The 19,544-nt window shown below is 46.7% G+C and overlaps 1 protein-coding gene across 1 annotated transcript in view; it reads right to left on the bottom strand.

The window, feature by feature from the left end:
* LOC114592134 (C-type lectin domain family 2 member B-like) overlaps positions 1-19,544 on the bottom strand; it is a 77,748-nt gene that overhangs the window by 52,506 nt on the left and 5,698 nt on the right. Inside the window, exon 2 of the mRNA XM_077925197.1 lies at positions 10,279-10,614. The gene's annotated coding sequence lies outside the window, so the exon portion shown is untranslated. The remainder of the gene's footprint in view (positions 1-10,278; positions 10,615-19,544) is intronic.

Raw genomic sequence — 19,544 nt, 5'->3', positions numbered from 1 at the left:
CAACAAAATAGATATTTTATCAAAGTAATTGTTGATCCCTTATTTTGGCTGCTGATCCCTTATTTTCGAGGCTGCTGGTCCCTTATTTTCAAATCTGTAAGTTGACAGCTATGACCCAGAAGCAGACTCCAGCTGAGCCAAAACTACACAGGCCCCTTCTAGTCCAGCCCCCTTTCTCTTCCTCGATCCTCCTGTTCCTTAAAGTCTGGAAGTGGTCCAAGCTGCAGATGTAAGAAGGGTGCTTTATTCTGCTGCTAACAATGACAGGGCAGGTCAGATTAGGCTGCTGTCAGAGACACTTCTTATCTTGTCCTGTTAGGAAGTGTTAGGAAGTCTCTTGGCTGTCGTAGCTCCCTCAGCAGTTTGCATAGCAGCAGGCCAGGTGAAGCAATTCCCTAAGCTGGGGAATTCCCTCCCCATGGAGGTGATTCTGGCTGCTGGCATCTTCATTATGCCCCTTTCGGAAAATGCTGAGATGTACCTCTCAACCCTGGCCTTGACACCCGACTATGTGTTTTCAGAGCCCACCCTGCTTTAATTGTTTTCCATTTTTAATTCTTGAAAGCTGCCCTGGAACCTGCTGGTGAAGGGCAGACAACAAAAATAATAATTTTAATAATCCTATGCACTCTTGGGGACGCGGGTGGCGCTGTGGGTTAAAGCCTCAGCGCCTAGGACTTGCCGATCGAAAGGTCGGCGGTTCGAATCCCCGCAGCGGGGTGCGCTCCCGTCGTTCGGTCCCAGCGCCTGCCAACCTAGCAGTTCGAAAGCACCCTCGGGTGCAAGTAGATAAATAGGGACCGCTTACTAGCGGGAAGGTAAACGGCGTTCCGTGTGCTGCACTGGCTCGCCAGATGCAGCTTGTCACGCTGGCCACGTGACCCAGAAGTGTCTCCCGACAGCGCTGGCGCACAACCCTAGAGTCTGGCAAGACTGGCCCGTACGGGCAGGGGTACCTTTACCTTTACTATGCACTCTTACCTGGGAGGAGATGACATAGAAATCAGCATGACTTGTTTCTCAGTAGCTAGGATGACCAAAATTGGACCAATTTGTTTAAGTAGCTTTAATTCACTTTTTAAAATGTTAACTTTTTAAAAAGGCTCAAAGAATCAACCCTGTCTGGAAGCGATACCTTCTCTAGCTGTATTAGAGAGGGCAATGCTTTCCAAAGATTTCCAGAGGCACTCTTCCCCTCCTTTTTAAAAAATCTCTCCCATGAACAGATTTGAGGTCTATACTCTGCTGCCTCTTGCAGCCCCTGTTGATGCTCCTTACAACCACAGAAGTTAAGGCTGCCCTTGTCTCTGCACTGCTGCTGTCCCTTCCCAGTTCTACCAGTCAGGGCTGACAATTGGAACTGTTGTAGACAAAATCTGCCCTTTTTCCCTTATGGGGTATCCAAGAGCCCATACAGAGTCCTTACGTGGGTTCCCTATTGGTAGGAGAAAATAACAGAGGCCAACCAGAGAATATTGAGAAGCAAAGCAGCTAGTAAGCCTGATCTTTATTAAAGCTGTTGCAACAGTGTGCTCCCCCACATGCAGAAGGGAAGAGGAGACCCAGAACCCAGTTGTGCCTGTCCTTATATAGACATTTTAAATTCCCTGCCCTGGAGCCCAAGACCACCCCTCCATACATCATACATACATCACAGAAGGGGTGTAACCCAAGACCACCCCCCACAAACATCATACCTATATCACAGAAAAGGCGGTCTACAACAGAAATTTGAATGTTGTTGTTTGTCCTGTCTGCCAGGTTATCTGATAATGCCTTATCTGATTGCCTTTCCTGGTAGTCTGGCCATTCCTTTGAGATGGTGATTACCCAATTCCTGAGACAATGGGGAAGTTCCCTCACCCCCTCCCTCCTTGCAGAGAAAACGTTTGGTCAGTTTGGGAGTCAAAATGGTTTCGGGGCGGTCTTCCTGTGCTGCTCCAGACATGTTGTTTATATATTTATGTACGTGTTTGCTTGGTACATTTATGAACATTTATTACATATCCAAGACCTTAAAATTCTTATAACAGAACCTACCCTTAGGGCGGACTGCATGCCCAAGAGCCCATACTTTCCAAATAGTGCCGGAGTCCAATAGTACCAGAATTTATATTTCCAAAAACTGAGCATTTGCCCTTTCCCCGCTTTTATTTCTGCTACCCTAGGAGCATTTTGAAAACTTCCTGGCACCCAAGGGCATACAGTGGATTCCTATACATATCTACTTGGAATTAAGTCCCGGACCCAGCTAAGTGGGTAAGGCATGAGAAGAGCCTGGTGGATCAGACCAAATCCCTATTTAGTCCAGCCAGAGGCATCCCTGGGGGTTGGGCTTGCTTAATGTCTTTGTGATATTGTAGATTACTTACAACTGCCATTATTCCTGACTATTGGCCCTGCTGGCCCAGGATTATGGGAGTTGCAGTCCAACAACATCTGGAAGGCTACACTTATCCAGAGCTACGATAAAGCATGTCATTTAAACACAAATCTACTTGTAGGGTTGTGCAGATCTCTACAAGCATGTTTTAAAGTTATTTGAGCACTTTAGGTCAGGGGTCGACAGACTTTAGGCTTGAGGGGTCTGGACGTGAGATGGGTATTCACCAAGCCGAGAGAGGGTTTTGTCCTGTGTGCAACATTGTCATCATCATTAATTTGTATCCAAGTAACTTTTACTCGAAGGACGCGGGTGGCGCTGTGGGTTAAACCACAGAGCCTAGGACTTGCCGATCGCTTGGTCGGCGTTTCGAATCCCCACGGCGGGGTGCGCTCCCGTTGCTCGGTCCCAGCACCTGCCAACCTAGCAGTTTGAAAGCACGTCAAAGTGCAAGTAGATAAATAGGGACCGCTTACTAGCGGGAAGGTAAACGGCGTTTCCGTGTGCGGCTCTGGCTCGCCAGAGTAGCTTCGTAACGCTGGCCACGTGACCCGGAAGTGTCTGCGGACAGCGCTGGCCCCCGGCCTCTTGAGTGAGATGGGCGCACAACCCTAGAGTCTGTCAAGACTGGCCCGTACGGGCAGGGGTACCTTTACCTTAACTTTTACTCAAAGTAAGTCAATTGAAATGAACAGAGCTAAGCTATTCAGGCTGCTTAGTGGGTCTACTCTGAGTAAGACTAACAGATTCAATCTATAAATAACTTATTCTTCTTCTTTTTCTTCTTCTTCTTCTTCTTCTTCTTCTTCTTCTTCTTCTTCTTCTTCTTCTTCTTCTTCTTCTTCCTCCTGTGCTCCAAGCAGTGGCGTAGCGTGGGTTGTCAGCACCCGGGGCAAGGCAAGTAATTTGCGCCCCCTAACCCATGGATTTTCCCTAACCCCAGATGTTGCGCCCGGTGCGGCCGGCCCCCCCTGCACCCCCCACGCTACGCCACTGGCTCCAAGAGTGTTTAAGGAACATGCCAGCGCTGGATGAGTTACTTTTCTTCCCGGCTCACACCTCCTGAGCTGTGGAGATTCACAACTCCAAGAGGTGGTGGAGGTGGTGGAGCACAGTTGTCCTTTTCCTTCCTCCTGGGTGGGGAAGCAAAGATTCTGCCTCCAGCCTTTTGGAGAGACGCCAGCCTTGGAGATTCACAACTCTCTTGCATAACGTCTTTCCCAAAGGCAGCAGTGGCTGGAGCCGGAATATTTGTTCTCCCGCCAGGAGGGAAGGAAAGGGCCGCATGGCTTTTCAATGAGTCAGCTATATTAGGCACGTCAAGTATCCAATATCAAAACCTGACCTACCACCATGCTTGCCCATTGTCACTCTTCAACTTAAACATATTCTATTTGGCTGAGCTTATAGCCGGCTGCCTCAGCTGAGGACCATGTCCAGCCCTCCTCTGCAAAATGCAGTATCTTTCCAGGGTTGAGGAAGCTGCCTTATACCAAGACATATTCTGTTCTGAAGGGTAGAGGGTCAGGAGTGCCTGGGAGTGGGCCCCAGCCAACAGAATGGCTGGGGCAGGTTGGGGGGGGAGAGGTGCACTCAGAGGCGTATGAAGGGGGGAGGGGGGCTGCCCCGGGTGCCATCATGGGGGGTGGGGAGAGGTGAGCAGGAGCCTGAACCTGCAGGACACTCCACCTCCTCCTCTCCTCAGGGAGGCCACGTGGCAGCCCGGCTGCGCACTGGGCACGCCTGGTTTGGGTAGGAGCGGGAGCAGTGGGAGCGTGCTGTTCTAGCTCCCTGGATGGATCATGAGTCATGAGACTTCCTTTGGCTCTCTGAACAGAGATGCTTGCTTAGAAGAAGGGGTGGGAATTGCCATGCCTTCAAAGCCCCGTTTGCTCTGTTCTCTGTGAGCCTCCTGGAAGGCAGAAAGCAGCACGCTGCCTTCCCTTCCTCCCTTCTCTCTGTGTTAGCAATCTCTACCCGCCCCCCTCCTCACCCTTGAACTCTTCCCAATTCTCCCCTCTCCCCTTTGCTTCCCCACACATCTGTTTCCCCACCCCTAAACATCATTATTTGCTGCTGCTTCATTTTCTTCCCTCCACCCACCCCCACTGGCAGAAAACAAAGGGGGAGGGATGAAATAGCTTCCCTCTTCCCTCCATATTAAAAATGGGGGGGGGGGATTAAAGGAAGCTCGCTCTTTGCTTGCTTGCCCCCTTCCCTTCGATAAAAAGGAGAGAGACTGGTGAGAAGGGAGCTTTCAAGGGGCTTTCAATAGGGGTTAATGGAGGGGGAGATTTAAATGGCTGCCTCAACTTGAGGCTGCTTGAGTTGAGGTACCTCCATTGAGGGGTTGGACTGGATGACCCTCTGAGGTCTCTTCCAAATCTGTGATTCTGTGATCATCTCACAGTAGTACAGTGGTACCTCGGGTTAAGTACTTAATTCGTTCCGGAGGTCCTTTCTTAAGCCGAAACTGTTCTTAACCTGAAGCACCACTTTAGCTAATGGGGCCTCCTGCTGCTGCCATGCCGCCGGAGCACAATTTCTGTTCTCATCCTGAAGCAAAGTTCTTAACCTGAAGCACTATTTCTGGGTTAGCGGAGTCTGTAACCTGAAGCGTCTGTAACCCGGAGTACCACTGTATTCTCAAACTCCGCTTCCAACTCTGCCCTCAGCTCTCGCTCTATCTCCTCTTCTAGACTTCTCAAGACAGCAAAACAGCTTTTGGACGGGTGGCGCTGTGGGTTAAACCACAGAGCCTAGGGCTTGCCAATCAGAAGGTTGGCAGTTCGAATCCCCGCGACGGGGTGAGCTCCCGTTGCTCAGTCCTGCTCCTGCCAGCCTAGCAGTTCGAAAGCACGTCAAGTGCAAGTAGATAAATAGGTACTGCTCCAGTGGGAAGGTAAACGGCATTTCCGTGCGCTGCTCTGGTTTGCCAGAAGCGGCTTAGTCATGCTGGTCACATGACCCGGAAGCTGTATGCCGGCTCCCTCGGCCAATAAAGCGAGATGAGCGCCGCAACCCCAGAGTCGGTCACGACTGGACCTAATGGTCAAGGGTCCATTTATTTACCTTTAGGATGCTCCCCATTTCCCTCACTTCCCCTTTAAAGCAGCTTCTTGGGCAAAAAAACTACACACTTTCAAAAGTTAGGATTGCCTCAGAAATGAGAAAGAGCTTGAGGAAAAACACAGGTTGGGATAGATGGGATAGGATGGGATGGAGGGAGAGCGTCTGACAGGACATTGCAACCTTCACCAAATTTCTTCAGAAGTGAATCCCATTCACCTCAGTGGGACTCACTGCCAGGTAGGTGGAGTCAATCTAGGATTGTCAGTTTTGAGGAGAAGATAGGAAGTGGGGAAAGCAAACCAGGGAGACAGGGAGGAAAGAAAACAGGGGCAGACACTAAGACTAAAGCAGCCCTTGTGTGTGTGTTGCTCTTGTGGATTCACGACAAGTGAAACTGCCATCTTGAGTGAAGGTGGAAGATGCAGGGGACCAGACAGCTAGTGAAGGGCGAGTACTAGGCATTTGAAGTCACAGTGCAGGCGCCAAGGCAAAACCCCACTTTTATCTTGAATCAATGAAGTTGTGGGCATTTCTAACCCAGATCATTGTCTGCTTTTATTAATCATGTCTTATATTTAGCCACTGCCCGGGGTGTGGGTTTTTGCCACTATGACTGGGCCCACAATCAATCAATCAATCAATCAATCAATCATCTATCTATAATCTCGTGGTGAGTTTCCCCACCTGTTTTTCCAGAAAAAAAGCACTGCTCGGAACTCGCCTTGAAGCCTCCCTTGGTCTCTTATAATGGCAATGGCACCCACCTGAGAAGGGCTGGAACTGAGTTCTGGCGAGTTCCAGCTGGAAAACAGCACTGCCCATATCTCCAGCAATCATTTTTTGGTATTGCTAGGCTTAGCAAGAATATCTGTCTGTGTGTCTATCTGTCAGCCTACCTTTCTTTAAAAACATATAAAATATCAATCCAATTCAAAACATAAAATACAAAATATACTTAAAAGCAATGATAAACCTAGACAACATCTTAAAAAGCAGAGACATCACCTTGCCAACAAAGGTCTGTATAGTTAAAGCTATGGTTTTCCCAGTAGTGATGTATGGAAGTGAGAGCTGGACCATAAAGAAGGCTGATCGCTGAAGAATTGATGCTTTTGAATTATGGTGCTGGAGGAGACTCTTGAGAGTCCCATGGACTGCAAGAAGATCAAACCTATCCATTCTTAAGGAAATCAGCCCTGAGTGCTCACTGGAAGGACAGATCCTGAAGCTGAGACTCTACCTCATGAGAAGAGAAGACTCCCTGGAAAATATCCTAATGTTGGGAAAGATGGAGGGCACAAGGAGAAGGGGACGACAGAGGACAAGATGGTGGGACAGAGTTCTCGAAGCTACCAGCATGACTTTGAACAAACTGCGGGAGGCAGTGGAAGACAGGAGTGCCTGGCGTGCTCTGGTCCATGGGGCCACAAAGAGTCGGACACGACTAAATGACTAAACAACAACAATAACAGGGCGGGAGGGTGCGAGCCACTCCAGGTGTCATTACTGAGGAGGATGACAAAATGGCAGCTCCTAGGCTGCTTCCTGGCTGGGGGTGGGGGCGGGGAGCCACGCTGCTTTGCCAGCGGCCTCCCCTTTCCCCTGAAGGCTCTAGGAAGGCTTGGAAGTCACGGGCAGACTGTGTGCTGTTGCCCCGCACTCCCGGGCTGCTCTCTGGGGGTGGGGGTTGCACTGCTTTGCAGGCGGCCTTCCCCCTCGGGGGAGGCTTGGGAGGCTCCCCCCCCCCGGAGGCAACCCCAGAAGCGTGGGGCAATGGCGGCGCGCCACCCGCCCACAACTCCGAAGCCTCCCCCATGCTGTCAAAACATCAGGAAGTGGAAAGATCTCTCTTGGGAGGAGGTGGCCTCTACTTCCTTGGAGGTCATAAACAGACACTGGATGGCCATCGGTCAGGGATGGTCCTGCTGGAGATTCCTGCATTGCCCTAGGGGGTTGGTTAGATGACCCTCAGGGGTCCCTTCCAACTCTACAATTCTCTGGTGCAGGTTTGTGCAGGTTTTTAGGTACAAGTTGGATGCAAGGGGTGCATAGGATTGCAGCCCATCTTATGCACTGTTGGCTCGGGAATAAGTCCCACTTATCATGACGAGACTCGCAGGCGAGTAGATTGCTGCTGTGCAGTCCTGCTTTTTAAACAACTGTTTTCCTCTTCAGATAATACAGAGCTTGGTGAAATCACAATAAATAAAACCTCCCCTTCAGTAGTTTCAAGCACTACTACAGGTTCCACATAATATCTGTACTGCATTGTTTAGTGTGGCAGCAGCTGCACTTTGGAACTCCCCGCCTATTGCAACAAAGCACGTGCCTTTGCTATACGCTTTTCAGGCACCTGCTAAAAGCATTCTTAGATGCTTAGGAAGTTGAAGTAATTTTAATCTGTTTTAATATTTTAGCTTTTGTATGTTTTAAAGTAGGGTTGTTAATTTTTCTTGATTTTACTGATGTGGTTTGTTGTTGTTGTTACTCCTGAAATCCCCCGCACCCCCAAATATTCATCATTTTAGGAGTATAATTGTGTTGGAGGAGGTCTTTTTGTCATTGCCATTGCCACTGCTAAACAATTAGGAGTCAGAAATCTTTGCCAATGATGAACTTCAAAGCACATATTCGTAGATCTTAACCTACCTTCTGCTCCCCATGCTCTAAAATACTATCTAAAACAGGCAAAGGCAAACTCCAGCCCTCCAGATGTTTGGGACTACAATTCCCATCATCCCTGACCACTTTGCCTTTGCCTGATCTAAAAGCTAAATATGGTGCCATGAGAAGTGTTGAATTCTGAGCTTCAAAACATTTCCACTGAAAATCCACAAAAAACCCAGGCCAACGCCACTTTTCACAGTAGCCCCCACCCCAGCAGAACAATACAACATTGACAAGAAGACAGTGGGTACCCAAAGTCATAAGAATCTTTTCCATTCAAATATTTTAAACTTTTTTTGTTCCATTTATCCTTTCAAAACATTTACACAACATTTACACCATGTGAAAATTTTATTTGCTCCTTTATGATTTAACAACTATAATGAACCCAAAACATGAAAAATCATTTGATGATTATGAGATCAAATTTAGCTCTTCCCAGAGTTTTCTGGAATGGACCAGCTAAATCTCTATGCAGAAGCTCCAGAAGTCACTTAGAATTTCTTTCACATTTTGTGTAAATGGGAGCTGTATAAGCAAAATATTTCAAATACATACATACATACATACATACATACATACATACATACATATTTCAGGTAAGCACACATACTGTATATAAAAAAGAAGAAAAGAAAGAAGAAAAGAAAAAAGAAGAAGAAAAGTTGGAAGAATTTCTTCCAAATTTATTCTACAAATATCTCAATATGTTAATTAATTAATTAAATTTCATTGATTGACTTCCATCGCTTACACTGCACTCCCTATATACATTTTAAGTTTTCTTTGATTTCTTTCCATTTTTTGATATAGTTGTCTTTAAATAAGTTCGTATTTTTATTTGTTATCCAAAGACCTAAATATTTCACTTGACCTTCTATTTTTAGCCCTGTTGTTTTCTCTAACTCTTCTCTGTCTTTCTCTCCCATATTCTTTGCCAATAGTTTCGACTTTTCTTTATTCAACTTAAAGCCCAAAACCTTGCCGAATTCCTTCATTTTTTTCTAGAGTTCTTTGAATACTTTCTAATGGTGCTTCCCTCGTTATAATCACATCATCTGCGAATCCTTTAACTTTATAGCACGGGTTTCCTACATTTGTCCCTCTAATTTCTTAATGCTCCTAGAAGGGTTTCCAGCGCCATAATGAATAACAGTGGTGACAGGGGGCATCCCTGTCTAACCCCTCTCTCAATATCAAATCCCTCTGTAATTTCATTATTTATCCTTAGCTTCACTTTTTGTTTTTTTTAGATCGCTTTAATTCCATTCATTATTCTATTTCCTATTCTCAAACTTTCAATTGTCTCCATCAGGAAACTCCACGAGATACAATCGAACGCCTTTTCAGCGTCTATTAATAACATTACTATTTTTTTACTCAGGTTCATTTCGGCATATTCCAGTAAGTCAATAATTATCCTAGTGTTATCTTTTATTTGTCTTTCCGGTAGGAAACCGGCCTGGTCTTTCCTTATAATTCTTTTTAAAATGATTTTCATCCTATTTGCTAAGACCCCAGTAAAAATTTTATAGTCTATATTCCAGAGAGAAATCGGTCTATAATTTTTAATCAACTTCGGGTCTGCCCCTTGTTTTGGAAGGAGAGTTATCAAAGCATCTTGCCAGGATTCTGGAATTTCTCCTTTGTCTAATATTTCATCCATAATCATTTTAAGTTTGGGGGCCACTATATCAGAGCTGTTGTTGATTTACACTCCCTGCAAGTATTACACTCCATAAAGGATTTACATGGCTTTAACTTCATATCTGAGCACAATCCTGGCCTTTTACTTAATGTCTGAAAATTGGCATGTCCTAAACACCTATGGAACAAATGTGTGCATTCATCATGTGGAGGCTTTTTTCCCATTTTACATTGTCATCTCTACTTTTAAATTTTCTTTGTTGTAAGATTCCAAACAATTTCCCCTTATAGGATACAATGACTTTTCTAGCTTTCCTGCTATGCAAACCTTTCCATTTCACATTTCTCTTCAACAAATCTAACTTCAAAATTCAAAGAAGTTTTGAAATGGACATTAAATTATGTTCAAGTTGAGGAATAAACAGAACATTAGTTACAATTGTTCCTATACACTTTACACACATGTCTAAAAAGGCAAACAGTGAAAACAAAACAACTTGTATATTCACCTGCATAGGCCAAGGTGGTCAAAGGCAACAGCCCAAGCAAAAAGGCGTTACTTCTGCAGAGATGCCATTCAGCAGACCCATCAGCAAAGATAATTCCATAAATTCATGGTGCCAATAGGAAAAGATACTTTCCGCCAGATACTTCATGCCAAGTGAGGCCGAGCCTTTTACTCTAGACACATCTGCCAAGGTTCAGGTGTGAAAAATCCTGTCTTCAGTGTCTCAGGTGGGCAACTGGAGAAACTTCTTCCATCCTGTTCTGCATAAGGTTATGTGTGATGACAACAGATCCAGTAAAATAGAGGTTCTCTCAGGGGACCCATGGTGTTTATTAACCTGGAAAGAAGAGATAATAAGGTATGGTGAGATAACAATGGCTCTCAGGCTGGACTGACATGAAATTCGGCTCATTTAGACTGCCCTTGCATTGAACAAGTGAGAAGCCTGGTTTGTATGACACAGTAAGCCACACTATGGCTTACTGGAACCATGCCGATGTGTAGGCTCCCACGAAGGAACCTGCAGCCACTTCGCCCCTCCCTGGTCCTTTTTGGTTGGTGCTGTGTTCTAAACCATTGAGCCTCTTGGGCTTGCCAATCAGAAGGTTGGCAGTTCGAATCCCTGTGACGGGGTGAGCTCCCATTGCTTTGTCCCATCTCCTGCCAACCTAGCAGTTCAAAAGCATGCCTGTGCAAGTAGATAAATAGGTACTGCTGTGGCAGGAAGGTAAACAGCATTTCCATGTGCTCTGGCACTTGCCAGAAGCGGTTTAGCCATGCTGGCCACATGACCTGGAAAGCTGTCTGTGGACAAACACTGGCTCCTTCGGCCTGAAAGCGAGATGAACTCCATAGTTGCCTTTGACTGGACTTAACCATCCAGGGGTCTTTTACCGTTACCTTTTACTTGCCATGCTGTGCTGAGTTGCCTGAACCAGGACTCAAGGTTAACCTCTCTTTTCACTAACCATGTAGCCTAGGGTCACATTTGGTCAAGGCACTGGAAGGGCAAACAATTTCCAGAGGAAGTAATTCATTCTTTATTGCCAAAGGTCACACACAGGTTAGGGAAATTGTAGCCGTCCATGACTCAGTCGCTGCAGAAGAAAGGCCACACCCCGACTTCAGCTTACGTATCTGTGCAAGCAGACACATTCTGCCTGCATGTAACCTGCAGGAGGTGTGGACGTCTGTGACTCCCTACCAGCCTTCCCTGTCTCGCCCTCCCCCTGCACTTATTCTCCACTCTGCCATCCTACAGCCTCTGCTGCATCTGACTCATCTCCCAGCTGCAACCGGTTCCCTCAGAAAACTGATCCCTTCCTTCTTCCAGGTCCATTTCCAACCCTGCTTTTCCTGGTGCCCATTCATCAGTATCCAGCCAGTCCCAGACACATATGCACCATACATTTAAAGCCGTATCATGCCACTTTAAACCATCACATTTATGATGATGATGATTACTACTACTACTACTATTTATATTTTATATTTATATACTGCCCTATACCTGGAGGTTTCCGGGCAGTTCACGGAACAAAATCCAAATACAAAACCACAAAATATATAATCAAAATAAAAACAACAACCCAATAACAGACCCTCCCCTCCCAACCCCAACCCCCAAACCCACCATATTTTAAAAGGGCATAGGATGTAAACTGGATCAACCAAAGGCCTGGTTAAAAAGGAACGTTTCCTTTCAATCCCCGTTAAAGGGATTGATTGAGGGGAGGCTTTGGCCGTACGCCGAGAGGTTGTCATTGCTCTCCCCTGCAATGGCGGTGTAACAGGGGCGGGCTCTCTCTGCTTGAACATATGTTCTCCAGAGCCAGCCCATCCCCCCCCCCAACACTGGATAACCCTGATGTTCCCCAGATCCCCGCCGGGGGACCGGGAGGGATAAACGCCCAATGCCTGAGCCAAGGTCTACCCACATCTGAAACATAATAAAGTTGTGGCCAGTTGGGAAAGATGGAGGGCACAAGGAGAAGGGGACGACAGAGGACGAGATGGTTGGACAGTGTTCTCGAAGCTACCAGCATGAGTTTGACCAAACTACGGGAGGCAGTGGAAGACAGGAATGCCTGGCTTGCTCTGGTCCATATGGGGTCACAAAGAGCCGGGCACGACTAAATGACTAAAGAACAACAGCAACAATGGATAAGTTACAGATGGGTAGTCGTGTTGGTCTGCCATAGTCAAAACAAAATTTTTTTTTCTTCCAGTAGCCCCTTAAAGACCAACTAAGTTAGTTCTTGGTATGAGCTTTCGTGTGCATGCACACGAAAGCTCATACCAAGAACTAACTTAGTTGGTTTTTAAGGTGCTACTGGAAGAAAAAAAACATTTGTTTTAACAATGGATAAATAATGGAACCATGGAAGTGGGGGAAAGAGAAGTTGATGATTATGAATGTATGGTAATGTTGACTGAAATGCGAAAAATTGTAATGGAAAAGTATACATAAAAATATTTTAGAAAAAGAAAACCGGACACCTTCCTCTGCCCCACAAAACACGTCCCACCAATATCAGTCTCTGCAGCCACAGTAGGTGCTGTAATTCTCCGGTAATTTGACTTTAACCCCAAACGTGTACTCTTCCCTTTTCTACTGAGACAGATAGATGCCAACAACAAAGCAGTTGTTCAGCATATTGCCTCTGCAACTGTTTCTTGGCCAAGTAATTCTTGACCAAGTAAATGGGACAGTGCCAGCCTGGAGCTGGTGGCAACAGCCAAGCACAGTGCTGCTATGGGACAGCAGTAAGACCAGCTCAGGAACCATCAGATCTTAGGCTGGCTTTGCTTCTACTGCTCCCCACCTCCAGAGCAATGTGTTTTGGAGTGCGGTCATCACTCCTGAGTGTCTGGCAGACGGAATGGGATGTGCCCCTTATTTGCACCACTCGGTCAAGGTTGCACAATTAAGGGACTCAGTCTTTAGTGCAACGAAGAATCAGAGGTTTTGCGGATCAGAAAGCAAAGGAGAAAAGCATATGAATGTGGGGCGTATGAATGGCTAATAGCAAGATGTGTAAGCTTGCTGCAAGCAAATCAGAATGATTAATCAATAACGACCGGGATATATTCTAACCTCTGCATCAGCGAATCAGGGCAATCGCTCCATAAGCTGGCCGCCTGGAAGATCCCTCTGTTTCTTCCCCCTCTCTGCAGGGAAATTATTCCAGGAGCTCCCAGCCCCACTTCTGGGACAAATTAAATTGGAACGGAAAAATTCTCACACTGAGAGAAGGCTCAAAATAAAGTGTGCAGGTTAAATAAACAGACACAATGTTCCTGCTTTGTGCCAGTTGCTCCAGTTACAGAGTTTGCCCTTTTCTGAAGGAAAAGTGGGTTGTTAAAACAAAGGGAGCCAGAAATTTTGAAGTGAGAAGTTGGAGCGTCCCTTTCCATTTATTTCGTATCAATATCGGAACACCGTCTTTCAGAGCTAACCCTCCCGAGGGAGCTCACATCACACTAAAACAAAAATAAAATCCCATAAAATCCATTGCAGATCACGGTCTGTACTTTAACATCGACACAGCAGCCGTTGAAACCAATACAGAGCACTGGATATGCTAATCAAAAGCAGCTTGAACTGGAACAATTGTTTTATTGACAATTTGTTATTTTATACGGTTTATGTTGTGATTGTGATGTTCCGTTGTGTGATTGTTATTTATTGTTTGTAAGCTGCTTTGTGAACTCGTGTGAGTGAAAAGCGGCACAGAAATATAGTAAAAGAAAATGGAATGGAATGAAACATTAGAATAAAGGCAAAAGGTAAGGGACTCCTGCACGGTTAAGTCCAGCCAAAGGCAACTATGGAGTTTCGGTGCTCATCTCGCTTTCAGGCCGAGGGAGCTGGCGTTTGTCCACAGACAGCTTTCCAGGTCATGTGGCCAGCATGACTAAAACACTTCGGGTGCAACAGGACACCATGACAGAAGCACACAGAAATACCGTTTACCTTCCCGCTGCAGTGGTACCTATTTATCTACTTGCGCTGCCATGCTTTCGAACTGCTAGGTGATGTTTTATTGTGTTTTTAATATCCTGTTGGAAGCCACCCAGAGTGGCTGTGGAGGCCTGGCTAGATGGGTGGGGTATAAGTAATAAATTATTATTAATAATATTATTTTATTAGGTTGGTAGGAGCTAAGACAGAGCAATGGGATTTGAATACTGGAGCACTCAAGGCCACGTGGGGTGGCTGTGTGTCACACCCCTAGATATGCTGATATATATTTTGCATCCTTAGGGTGTTTCCTGATGGTCTGCGTCCTTTCAAAGTATGTTGGTTAGACTGGTCCATTATCCTGCAACAGTTTAGTGCAGTTCCATGTAGATTCCTTGAAAAGGAGACAATGGCCACTCCCCACATTAAACGGGGGGGGGGGCGCTCTTTGCATAGTCGCACACAGCCCCCTGGACCCTATGCGGCACCATTAGCACAGGCTTGGCTTTGCCTTCCCCAGGTGGGATACCTGGAGGTCTCCGCCTACCTCAGCCAGTTGCCCAATCCCGCCTGGGGAGGCGTTGCCAAGGTGATCAGGCCAGGTAGGGGGAGGGACCACCTGCCCACACAATAGGGGGAGGATCTTACCTGGGAATTGTCAGTTGGCTCCAGAGCTTCTCCCACCCTACCCACCCTCAGTTAAGACTTCTTTTGCAGGTTAACCTTTTCTCCACAGGTACACGGGCGCTGCTACGTCAGGGTGGCTGTTGAAGGGCCGGAAAGGAATTCTCCTGCATTGGCAGGTTTGCCTTTCCCGTAGCAAAATGTCACAACTTTGGCGGTATCAGGCCTTGGGTGGAATCCTTTAGTCTGTCTTCCCTAAGGTGGGGGGCATGCAGCAGTGACCCATGCCCCCTCCTCTTTGGGGCGGTGAGAGAGAGAGAGAGAGAGAGATCTGTATATAGTTTTTGTTAAAAGTGGGTCACATGCTAAAGGCTGGGAGATGGGGAAATGAGACAACTTATTTTGACCGTGGAACTATCGCTGTGTGGAGTGCAACAAAGGTAATGGAAGGCTACCACAAAATAAAAGACAAGATGAATAATGCATGCTTACATCAAATAAATGCAACTCTTTGTGGTAAGTTCTGAAAGATGCTCCTCAGGTAAAACTCTTCCCTAGGGTCTTTGGGGTATGTTACACTATAGAGACTGGAGTGCACACATCCCTACAAAGGGATAATTTGTTTTCTTTACAGTGTGATCCTATCAAATCCTACTCAAGGTACAAACTGGATAGGATTTGAGAGCAACATTAAAAGTTTTCTGTTGTGATACAGAAATGTTAGTTGGCAGGTACAAAAGAGAAGATATGTGATCCAGAAGAATAGGGAATTGGGAACACAGGCACAACCTAGCGAAACAATTTAACTGCACCAAAAGTGACAAGTGCTTGTAGAACAGGATGCTCACGAAGCTGCCGTAGTACAATAGCAAGAGCATCCAGCATAATCTCATGCCTTCCTTTGTTATCACGAGATGGAGTGAAAAATGCTCTTTTGGTCCCAGATATTTTCTCAGTTGGGGACGCGGGTGGCGCTGTGGGTAAAAGCCTCAGCGCCTAGGGCTTGCCGATCGAAAGGTCAGCGGTTCGAATCCCCGTGGCGGGGTGCGCTCCCGTTGCTTGGTCCCAGCGCCTGCCAACCTAGCAGTTCGAAAGCACCCCCGGGTGCAAGTAGATAAATAGGGACCGCTTACCAGCGGGAAGGTAAACGGCGTTTCCGTGTGCGGCTCTGGCTCGCCAGATGCAGCTTTGTCACGCTGGCCACGTGACCCGGAAGTGTCTGCGGACAGCGCTGGCCCCCGGCCTCTTGAGTGAGATGGGCGCACAACCCTAGAGTCTGTCAAGACTGGCCCGTACGGGCAGGGGTACCTTTACCTTTACCTTTTTATTTTCTCAGTTAAGGCCAGCAGATGATGAGTATCAGCTCTGTGTGATGTAGATAGTTTCACAAGAGTTTGCTCATTTATAAAAATATTTATATACCACTATTCAGAAAAAAAGGGACGCAGGTGGCACTGTGGGTTAAACCACAGAGCCTAGGGCTTGCTGATCAGAAGGTCGGCGGTTCAAATCCCTGCGACGGGGTGAGCTCCCGTTGCTCAGTCCCAGCTCCTGCCCACCTAGCAGTTTGAAAGCACATCAAAGTACAAGTAGATAAATAGGTACTGCTCCTGCGGGAAGGTAAATGGCGTTTCCGTGCGCAGCTCTGGTTTGCCAGAAGCGGCTTAGTCATGCTGGCCACATGACCTGGAAGCTGTACGCAGGCTCCCTCGGCCAATAAAGCGAGATGAGCACCACAACCCCAGAGTCGGTCACGACTGGACTTAATGGTTAGGATCCCTTTACCTTTACCTAATCAGAAAAAACCCCCAAAGCAGTTTAATAGTACATAAAACTATTAAAAATAAATAAATCAGCAATCAGGTAAGCATTGTGGAAAGATGTGTTCATAATTGCCTGCATGGGCCTAACAGAAAATATTTCAGCAGGCGTTGTACAGAAGGGCAATGTTGAATCTGTTGAGACTTTGAGTTTTCCTGCAGCTTTTGGAGGAAACAATTAGTGGGTTGGCAACAAGCCAAGTTAAACATGTGGAAAGTCTGCTTGGAGATAAGGAAGCCGAGCAACAGGCGGTGATTGGCTAAGTTCTTCCTTATCAGCAGGATGACAAAACAGTTTTTACAAAGCTGTGCTTTACTCTGCTGTGTTATAATTAAGCTAACTAAAAATAAAGTTATTAGTCAGCAAGTTCTGTTCCTATTCGTCGTCCTGGAAGTCACTGATTTGGCAGCTGGTAGCAAGAGTTATGGTTGAGATCCATCAACAGAATCTCTACAGACAGAGTTGCGGTTAGAAAATTCTAGTACAGTGGTATCTCTGGTTACATACTTAATTCGTTCCAGAGCTCCCTCTGCCGCCGCCACGCAATTTCTGTTCTCATCCTGAGGTAAAGGTCTTAAGCAGAGGCACTACTTCCGGGTTAGCAGAGTCTGTAACCTGAAGTGTTTGTAACCTGAGGTGTTTGTAACCCGAGGGTACCACTGTACATAGCCTGTCAGGGCAGGGTGCAATATGAGCTCAGATTTTTATATACACTCTTCCTGGGTTCTTTCTGTCAAATACCTACTAATCCTGGAGTAGATTTATCACAAAGTGTCCCTGAAAGCAGTTGGATGGGGAAGAAGTAAAATGTTGCACCACTGTGGTACACACAATATGTATGTGCATCTACACACTGTAGCAGGAGACACCCCCCCCCTTCATTACCTCGTAATGCACAAGCACCACACGCACACTCCCACCTCCCCAAGCCTGGAGATGCCCCTTTTAGAAGGGCATCCCCTAAAAGCCTTCCGTAAATAAGGAAGCGCTAGCTTGACGACTCCGCACGGAACTCTTTTATTTTTCTCGTATATTTCCCTTAGTCTGCCGTAACATTCTACCTCGCCCTATCCTTATTATGGGTAAACCGGGCGCCTGAACTCTGGGTCAGTCGACTGCCGCTTCAACCAATCAGCGTTACCGAACAGCGCCCCTTGTGGCCACCACGCAGGTACTGCAGGCAGCAGGCGGCCGCTTCTCTACCTTTGACAGCTCTCAATACAAAGTTTCCGAGTTAAATTGACCGTGACTGATTTAATCAAATTGTTGCAACCTGCTTCCGGAAAGGTGAAAGTGCTTTGAACTTCGAGGACAGTATTCTTCATAAATTCACCATAAATCGACCGTGCATCGGATTTTCACCGGACCATTTTTATTCTGCTCCACATCATGAGAACTATCAAAGGGGGGTGGCCTGATGTTCGTCAGCCATAATCCCTTGACCGAGCAGGCACGTACTCTGCAGCCCTTCCTCTGTTGACACAGCAACCTTGATAGCCTTCTTGATGGGCTCAGACGGAAGACTATCAAGAACACAATAGACTGTGTGTATCTGAAGAAGTGTGCATGCACACGAAAGCTCATACCAAGAACTAACTTAGTTGGTCTTTAAGGTGCTACTGGAAGGAATTTTTTTTGTTTTGACTATGGCAGACCAACACGGCTACCTATCTGAGACTGCACACAGTCTTCAACACAGACTTTGACAAAGGGACCATGGCTGGATCCCCTCAGGGGGGCAGGAAACTGTGCCTTTTCCTTTGTCTTCTGAAATGACTCATGGGGAGGAAGAGCGGGGGCTCCGGCCAGGTGTCAGGATGCTCAGATTACCTGCGCAACCCCTCCCCTGACTCCTCCCGATTTTAATGTAGTCATGATGTAAATATGATGTATTTCTAGGGGTGTAGCTTAGGGGATTAGGAACTAATAAAAGTTGGGGTCTCCTTTTGTTCGGGGCTTCCATCTTGCTTCACCTTGTGGGCGGTGGGAGTCCTGTCGCGACAGTCTTTTCTTCAATAAAGACCAAGCCTACCGGCTGCTGATTTGCTTCCAATTTGCTCTGGTTGGTGTCTTGATTTTGTCCAAGGGAGCCCTCGGATTTTCCGGTAACAACACACACACACACACACACACTCTTAATGGTCAGTGGCCTAGCAGTGCCCAGAAATACACATCTTGGCAGCTGAATGTTGACTATACAACACAATCTGGGTTGTGAGTTGAGGACCCGCCACCCGCATAGGAGTAGAATAAGATACAAAGACACATTATTTTAGGTTAATGGGCAAAATTAGGCCACAACTTTTATTGGTTACAGCATGTGAGTAGTATTGGCTTATGCATTGGATGAGACAGCAATACACAGCCGGGAGTCATATCAGGGTTAACAACCAATGGGAGGAGCTTGTTGATGCAAATACAACTGGAAGCTCCCCCATGACGCCACCGGGGGTCGTGCCGTGGCCCTAGGCACCAGCAGGGCATCCGACAGGATCCATGACTGCTGGATTCCTTTAACCGAATACCCAAAAGAGGAGGGGTAGATGATGGCCCATACCCAATCCTCCAACACAGCACACATATTCCAACCGCCAATACCAGAAAGTTGTGACGAATTGCTACGAGGTAGGCGAAAAAACCAAGAGGCTGGTGCCAGTTTGCCAAATGGATAAAAAAAGTCCTACCAGGCCCCTTGGGCAACCAAGGCTACCAACCGAAGTCCATAGCAAGGTCAATATGCAAAAAGAAGCTGACCTAAGAGGGAGGGAGGGTGGGAGATCCGAAGAAAGCAGGAACAGGCTGGGAGCTGAGCCCTGCCGCGGCTGTTTAAATACATATAGGCCCGGCCCTATTGCAGA

The sequence above is a fragment of the Podarcis muralis genome, chromosome 2, assembly GCF_964188315.1.
Source record: "Podarcis muralis chromosome 2, rPodMur119.hap1.1, whole genome shotgun sequence".
NCBI lineage: Eukaryota > Metazoa > Chordata > Lepidosauria > Squamata > Lacertidae > Podarcis > Podarcis muralis.
The sequence above is the reverse complement of the archived record's forward strand: the minus strand, read 5'-3'. Positions and strand labels throughout refer to the sequence as shown.